The sequence below is a fragment of the Branchiostoma floridae genome, chromosome 3 (genome assembly GCF_000003815.2).
Source record: "Branchiostoma floridae strain S238N-H82 chromosome 3, Bfl_VNyyK, whole genome shotgun sequence".
Taxonomy (NCBI): Eukaryota; Metazoa; Chordata; class Leptocardii; order Amphioxiformes; family Branchiostomatidae; genus Branchiostoma; species Branchiostoma floridae.
In genome coordinates this window covers 5849378-5858098 of record NC_049981.1, presented here as the reverse complement: position 1 = coordinate 5858098, position 8721 = coordinate 5849378, and the positions used below count along the sequence as shown (strand labels likewise).

Here is an 8721-nt window from a genome sequence, read left to right as displayed (position 1 = left end):
CAAATACATGTTTGCTACTTACTTTTCTGCACGAGAGGCTATGCTCTTCCAACTGGCTGTACTAGTCCAGGGACATCTATGATCAGTTGCTACTCTGGTCAGTTTACTGCGCTGCCAAAAGGACTGCCGTTAGAGACAACCTCCCTCTATGTATCCTTCAGCAATCTGAGGCATCTTGCTTATTTTCCACCTCTACTAAAACTCGTTTCCCTCGGATTGAGGCAGAACAACATCGAATCAATTGAGTGGCTGGAACTCCGATTTCTGCCTGCATTAACCTATCTACACCTGTCTAGGAACAAACTAACACACGTGAATTTGGGGGTTGTTATTCAACATCTTCCAAACCTACGTTTGGTTGATTTATCTAGTAACAGGCTTGCAACCGTGTCGGAAAAAGACTTGGCACTCCCCTTTTTTGATACCTTGCTCATCGACGATAACCCTTTCGACTGTGGCTGTAGCTCGTTTTGGTTAATCAAAAAGATCAGCTGTTTGGAAACATGCACAGGAACATTTGCGGGTTGCTGTTTTCAGTGTGAGGCATGCGGTCTTGGCTATCTTCCGTCAGGGAACGATACTCTGCTGTGTGCGAGCCCAAAACACATGGCAGGACTCCCCTTAGGAAGCGTCGATGTAAGCCTGACATCCTGCTTGACAAAACAATATGACACGACAATAGTATGGACGCAAGCTCCTCTACAGACTGAGGTCTCAACGAATCTGTCATTTTCTGCTGTTCATGCGACGGATCAAGGAATACGAACACTGTCTAAAGATGTTACAGATGGCACAAATGAATTGACGGCCAAAACGGACACGTTCCCACACTCGACTCTTACCTCTCCAGAAAGTGTCAATAGACAAAATACGACCGATACTCGTATACTTTCTTCTATTTCTATTTCTACAACAAAGTCGACGAAAATCCCACTGTCTGACAGTACGTTACAGCTTGGGATTTTACAAATCGTTATCATCTCTGTCGCAAGTTTTCTCGGATTCGTTTTCATTGCTGTTATAATAGTCAAGAGCATCATGGCGCTCAGAGCTGATCCTGTTGCTGGCCCGAACAACACCATGATGCATCACATCGGACCTACCGGACAGAGTAGCACCCCCTTCACAGTCTGTACAGCTGGTACCCAACAAGTTATGATGAATCAGATGTATACAAGCTTTGGCCAAATAATACCACCCATACAAAACACCGCATACTACGTAAACCCAAAAGTAGGGACACTGCAACCGAGAAATCCGAGTCAAATGATACCACCAATTGTGAACTCTTTATATACTGGATCGCGAAACTAAGGGAACAGCGCTAATGCCCCCCAGCTTTGCCATTCCATCTGTTTCCCCTCCTCCCTGAATTCCGCAAGATTCTGAACGTCGCATCCCGGATTTTCCTCGCTTAAAATTGGTAGTGACGAATTAGGTTCCTAGTAAGTTCCGACTAGCAAGGCAATTTTGACGTTCTGTTCATGGCCATCTACTTAGTGAACTGTATTGAGGTGTACAAAAGACCGAAAACAACTGTGAAGGAGGCCATTTAAAAACAGAAATATGAAGAACTTAATTTTTTTTCTTTACTACAATGACATGGTTATCACCATTATTACACCCATGTCCAGTATCAGGGTGAAATGCACGAAGTTGTCCTAAGTTAAGTTAGATGTCTGAAGTTGTCCAAAGTTGTCCAAAGTTGTACGAACTTGTCCGAAGTTATGACGTCATCTAAACTTTGGACAGTCAGCCGGGTGGTGTACGGAGTTGTACGAACTTGTCCGAAGTTATGACGTCACGCTAACCATCACGTCATCTAAACTTTGGACAGTCAGCCGGGTGGTGTACGGAGTTGTACGAACTTGTCCGAAGTTATGACGTCACGCTAACCATCACGTCATCTAAACTTTGGACAGTCAGCCGGGTGTACTGATCAGGTCGCGTATTCCTAGGAAGATGTCGCCTAGCATGACTTTGGCGATACATATACTACACTACGCGTCTACAAGTTTTCTGTGTTACGTTCAAATGTCTCAACTGTCATTTCTAGAACCTTTTTTCTAATGTTCTCATCTTCTTAGACGTCACAATCTGACGTTTACGTCACTAACTCAGGTGTTTTCGTAATTCGAAACCGAAATGCGTTCTTCGAACGGTGTCGTTTTTCAGTCTTACAGTTTGAAACCGTGTGGCGCTGAAGTCGCCACGGCTACTTTTTAGTCCGTGTCTTTGACGAAATAGACTTTTTTAACGGGGGAATTACGGACAATATTATATCATATCATGTCGTGCAGTAAATCTTTGAAGGCTACAGATCTCCATTCGTCCTGGAAAGTCGAGTTTGACTGGAAGGATTTTCCGGAAGAACTTGTTCAGGTGGGTTAGTCGTATTAATCGCACCTTGATATCTTTTGAGTTCTGACTTTTGATTCATAAATCTTATATTCTTTAGAAGTTACATCTTACAAAACAACAGATTTTTTTATCAGAATGCAGATTACTTATCTTTATTAAGATTTGTCTTATTCTTCACAGGGATGTTGTGCTGTTGCATCTGTTTTGTGCGTGCCAACGGTGGCTGTTTTATATAGCCTTATCACGGTCGCGGCTTTTGCTGTAAGCCATGCACAAGTCTCTCCACCTGACACCAAATGGAGGGAAAATGTTCTTCTGTGGACAGCCATCTGTCTGCCAACAGGTAGATTTACTTCTTAACACATTTTTTATTGTTTCAAATCAAACGTTTAATTCAATGTAGATATAACGTTATATGTTCAAAATTTACAACCGTCATTTCTAGAACCATACCTTGTCGAACATTCTTTTGCTTAACGTCACCAACAGACATTTACGTCATTTGCTCAGATGTTTTTTTGAAATTCGAACCCGGAATGCGTTCGTAGAATGGTGTCGTTTTTCAATCTCTGTATTGTGCCACGGCTGCTTTTATTTCATTTGTTCTATTCTTTCTAAACATCTATTAGCGGGGATCAAAATGACATTTACCTGTTGTCTTGGCAGGCGCTGGGAAATCTACTATCTGTAAATGGATTCAAGAACTTGTGACCGATGTTTACACGAAGTTGCGGAAAGTCCATTGAGGCAAACGATGTGATCGGGGGAGAGAAAAGGAAGCTGTGCGCCGCTTCAACGCTGCTGTCTCCACTATGTGATGCAGACGATGACAACGACTTTGCTCTGACAACCAATAAAAGGAGATCAATTTAAACAGTCTTTCTATGTAAAAGGGGTGTGATCGTGCAGGCAGAAAATGGCATACTTCTGTACTAAATGGTGGAAGTACTTCAATTAATTGTTAAATTACAAGGAATAAAATAACAACTACTACTTCTTATGATACAAAGTAGTGAAAGATGACTGCAATACATGTAGTTTATAAATGGATAGGGGAGATGTTTTCAGGTACTTGTATTTAGAAGTGACGTAAAAAAAGGGAAATATAATATTAAGAGTGAACTTAAATTATTTTGTGTGCATTGTTAAAACGAACGTTAAGAGGAGAAATAACAGACAAAAAATTGAAATAAATGAATTTTTTTACATTGCATGAACATTGATTTTGTGCTGATTAATGTGCATCTATATTTTATTTGTTTATATGCGTGAGTGGTGTGTATCTTATTTACACATATATACGTTTTTACTATGTATTAATTAACTTTGGACAAATTCGTACACATGCCGCCCTACCCTGCCTACTGTACGAAATTAGATGACGTCACGTAACTTTGCACAACTTAGGACAACTTCGCACACTAGTTGACCTACCCTGCCCACTGTCCAAAGTTAGATGACGTCACGTAACTTTGCACAACTTAGGACAACTTTGCACACTTGTTGACCTACCCTGCCCACTGTCCAAAGTTAGATGACGTCACGTAACTTTGCACAACTTAGGACAACTTCGCACACTTGTTGACCTACCCTGCCCACTGTCCAAAGTTAGATGACGTCACGTAACTTTGCACAACTTAGGACAACTTCGCACACGTGTTGACCTACCCTGCCCACTGTCCAAAGTTAGATGACGTCACGTAACTTTGCACAACTTAGGACAACTTCGCACACATGCCGCCCTACCCTGCCTACTGTACGAAGTTAGATGACGTCACGTAACTTTGCACAACTTCGGACAACTTCGTACACTTGACACCCTACCCTGCCTACTGTACGAAGTTAGATTACGTCATCCAATAAATGTTTTGACGTCATCTGTGACTCCCGATATAGCATCAAAGCCAGTGGGAAACGGTTGTAACTTCGTACAACTTCGCACAACTTCGTACACCCTAACTTCGTGCACTTCACCCTGATACTGGACATAGCTCCATTATTAACGTAACTTTAGAAATATTTCAGACCGAAACAAAAGTTTCTGTTTTACATTGTTGAAATCTTTATTAATGTAGCTAAGTTGACTTTACCCTGATTTAGAATGATGCTGTTATACTAAACAATACTCCACCATGTAGTACATAGAAAGCGAGAGCAATAGTGTTTACAATTGTTTGCAATGATATGTTTAAGTGGATAAAAGTTGGGAAATATCTAAATGTTATTTCTTCTTTCTAAATATATCTTTAGTTGTGCAAAATTTTGAAAATATTTATGATTGTGAAATACATGGCTTATGTTTGTAGATTTCAATTAACTATCTCTTTTGTTTTCAAGATTAATAGCAACATTTAACTGATCTTACAAAATAGCCAGATTCTGCTTTGTACAGAAGATGAATTCTGCACATGGAATTTTTGCCGTAGATGCTTTTTAATAAGCATGCATTTCTTGATTGTGCATTTTGACATTAATATCTTAGTTTGTCTTAGTTTGTCTTGATTTTTATCGAAAGATTACTTGATACATTTAGTTTTCAATTGTCCATAAGACAAATTTGTCACTGGGATTACCTATGGTCTTTGGATAAAGTGTTGAAGTAACTATTAGTAATGGAGTATATATGAAGACACATGCACACGTGTACACATAATTGTGGTAAATACAGCGTATTGATGGATGCGTTAGATTGTTGTATCTCGGTGATTTGAGAATACCCTATATATTTAGCTTTATAACAGGAAATATTGTGGATTCAAGGATTCATGTTTTGATTTCTTGATGTTTATAAATGATGTGATGTGTATGCTATATTGTTGTTCCCCATGTTTATTGAAAACATGTTAATGACTTGAGTTGCAATGTTCCGGTTGAACAAATAAAGTAAAAGTGAAATTATTGTCAGTGTTTGGACCATTCACTTTTTAAAGTTCCTATCATACACCAAAACATCTCAATGATCTGATTGATCACTTTGATTAGCTCATCAATGGAAATATTCCACTGTAGATGTTACCTCATATATAAAGAGAGTAAGAGGACATGCATCAACCAACATAATATAAGTTCCCTGCAATCAACAAAGTAATACGCGTCCCTTGGAATTATAAATGTAATATCTGTGCCCCTAGACAATATCATTTTAATTCATTTCTGACGTATCCAACATACTACACAGACACGTGTCATCATTGGGACAGAAAGGCATAAAATGGGGTCAGTTAGTCTAAAGCGTGGGCCTATTTCGATAGGTTTCATGATTATTCTTGCAATTTTGTTTCCCAAGGATTGTCATCTCGTACCGAGTAAGTTAAAGAAAACTCCCTTTACAAGGCACCACGCGTTCTTGCATCACGTTTATTAGAGTAATTAGTGTCAAACGAATTCAAATGTGTCCTGCTTTTCTGAAGACATTTATGTTCATACTGGTGTCCTACTTTTGCAATATTCGCGCGAAGCTGTTTTGGGTGTTAAATGGACAAAAATTCGTTTTTTTATTAGTTCCCGTGGACATGCGTCCCACTTTTGGGAGGAGTCGCCATTCGTCAACTATGAATATGTACTCTTCTCATGAAGGGGCACACGTTTTAAAGTATAAATTTGCTACACTATAATTTTGATTTAGGGCATGTTGTTATCGACAATGGTTTGTAACAAGCTTTCTCAATTCGATTTTGTCTTTTCAATAGTCAGGCGTCGTATTTCCACGTGTTCAATGGATACAACTTCGGTTTGGAACATTTGAAACATTTTGAAATCTGTACTCTTCTAAGAAAGGGACTACACACTGTAATTTTGATTTAGGGCATTTTTCTTTTTTTGGATACACAAGTTAGTACTTTGAGAAGGAGAACGACGCCAGTTTTTAAGGTCCTTTGTAAGTCAAGTAGGCCGGTAAGAGTTGGTGCTAAACATATTTTCTGTTTATATTGCTGTTGTTTTTTTGTATTTTTTTAACGTCTAAGAAAATAAGAATACCCCGCAAACAAGTGCTTTAAAAAAGCTGGCATTTTGCCAAGGTTTGCGTGTGTACACGGTTTTTTCTAGTTATTTGAATGTGCTGAAACTATTGTTTATATTAAATGGATGTAAAAAAGGAAAAAGGAACAATTGAAAATCACCCTCCCCTGGACTAGATCCCGGGTCGCACGGACCGTAGCTCTGCAAATCAGGCTGACGTCAGAGGTATTTGTGTAGTGACCCCTGAACCCGGAAGTCACTTCACTGCATCCTACTGCACTTTTCAGAAAATGATATCTCAGCAATCGTTTTCCCCCTGCTTTAACATTCAATAAGTTACATTGTCACGGTCTCCATAGTACATACTACAAATCTGGTAAGTTAGAAGGTCCAGTTCTTTTTCGATAATACAGGGCGATCAATGAAAAATCGTGGCAATTTCCATTTTCGCGCTGGAAATCCTACTAATGAATATTAACTAAGTCGCAAAGGAATCTGGGATAGGCTATATGTAACTGTTATATATAGATATATATATACGATTTATTTGGAAAACATTTCATCTTTATGAATTGGTAATAAGACATTAAAATGTAAGAGCAATAATTCGATTATATGCTGCATCAATCTTAGGAGTATCATACTTCATTCATTAAATCTAATCAAATATCAGGCCCCATTATGGACCACAAACAATGACTCATGACAGAGCTTTTAAGAAGTATACAAATGCATTGCAGATTAAAACAGGTCCGTTCATCTCAACATCACAACATCACAACGGCGACTATTCTGGCCACAGGGCATTTTGCCACTGCAAGTGGCAAAATGCAAAAATAAAGGCCATCGAAAAATGAATATTTCAAAACACATGAAGAATTTTCTCCACGTGTAAATATTCATATCGTTCCTTTTGTCTTGTCATACAACCAGGGAGACACATAAATAGGCATCATTTATGATCCAGTGCTCTATACTTTGCTTTTGCAGGATTGGTTGCAAGGCCAAGGGTTGTACGTTTTAATTGAGAGAACTCAGCAGCGGCATTGTATTCGAAGAACATAAAAGATACCATCTTTAGACACGAAGTCGTGGCTTCCTTTAATCAAGACCTCAGGATTTACGTCCAAAATGTCACCTCTCCGAAGATGAACTGAACTGAACCGATGGGAGGACGTCCCTACCCAAAGCTAGGTACCCATTTACACCGGCATATAGTGAAATAACAAGTGTAAACTGTCTTTCCCAAGGACATATAGCGTCGTTGCCCTCGACTGATCCAAACCTCGAACATTTAGATTCTAACTCGACAGCCCAAACCCAAAAACTATATACCCTTTATAAATCCTGATTGGAAACGATACAGAAGGTTACAGCTTATGAGATGATTGTATAAATGCTTGTAAACAATTTTTTCGAGTACCTTCGACAGGGCGGGGAGAAGAGATCGTTCTTTTTGTAGATTGGTATGATATTGGCAAATTTCCATATTTTGGGGAATGATCCGTGGGTAAGTGATAAATTAAATACGTAGGATGTCTTATCCGCTATCAATTTATTTACAGGTTCATTGTACGGGGAAATCCCCATAGCTCTTATCGACAAGCACAATGAACAGTGGACCACGGCTTAATGTCCCGTCCTAAGGACTGCAACCCTTTCCGGTAGCGTGCTTGTCGGGTGAGCGACACTCACGGCTTCTAGTCCCAGAGGCAGGACGGCTAACCACTGGACTACGCACGCTGCAACACTACGCACGCTACAACACTACGCACGCTACAACACTACGCACGCTACAACACTACGCACGCTACAACAATACGCACGCTACAACACTACGCACGCTACAACAATACGCACGCTTCAACACTATGCACGCCACAACACTACGCACGATATCGAATTTTAGAGTTTTCGCTGTTTGCAAATGGAGGAGACAGCTTTTACTGAATATTGCTTGATTGCACCAAAAGTTATAGAATATGAGTTTGAAGACTACATGGTTGATGTTATTACACTCGTTATTGCGGTTTACTAAAAGACGCTTTCCAGTTGGTCGATTTCTGGTCGATTAATGTTCATTTGAGCACCCTCGTGCCACCCGTGACCTAAGCTTCAACCAACACGCCCACCTAAAGCTAGACTAATCAAACATTGTTTTCTCCAATCCGTTGACTACCGGCCACACCAAGCTCAAATCTGAGGGGCACAACTGCAACAAGAAGTCTGAGAACAGCCCTGCATGCTTCCTTACCGAGAAAATGGCAACTGAAGATTTTCTGCTGAGCTTGGGAGGTAAGTTTAGAGAACGTGAGGTAAGTACATTTTCATAATTCCAAATCACCCATTAGAGCAACTGAAAGCTGCCAAAACATCTCGAAGAAAACATTATTGCTGCAT

The 8721-nt window shown here is 39.7% G+C and overlaps 1 long non-coding RNA gene across 1 annotated transcript; it reads left to right on the top strand.

The window, feature by feature from the left end:
* The first annotated feature begins 2180 nt into the window (after positions 1–2180).
* Positions 2181–3073, top strand: LOC118412480. The gene is made up of 3 exons (XR_004830772.1): positions 2181–2382; positions 2542–2704; positions 3028–3073. It is a non-coding gene; the product is annotated as an uncharacterized LOC118412480 (long non-coding RNA).
* Positions 3074–8721: the final 5648 nt, after the last annotated feature.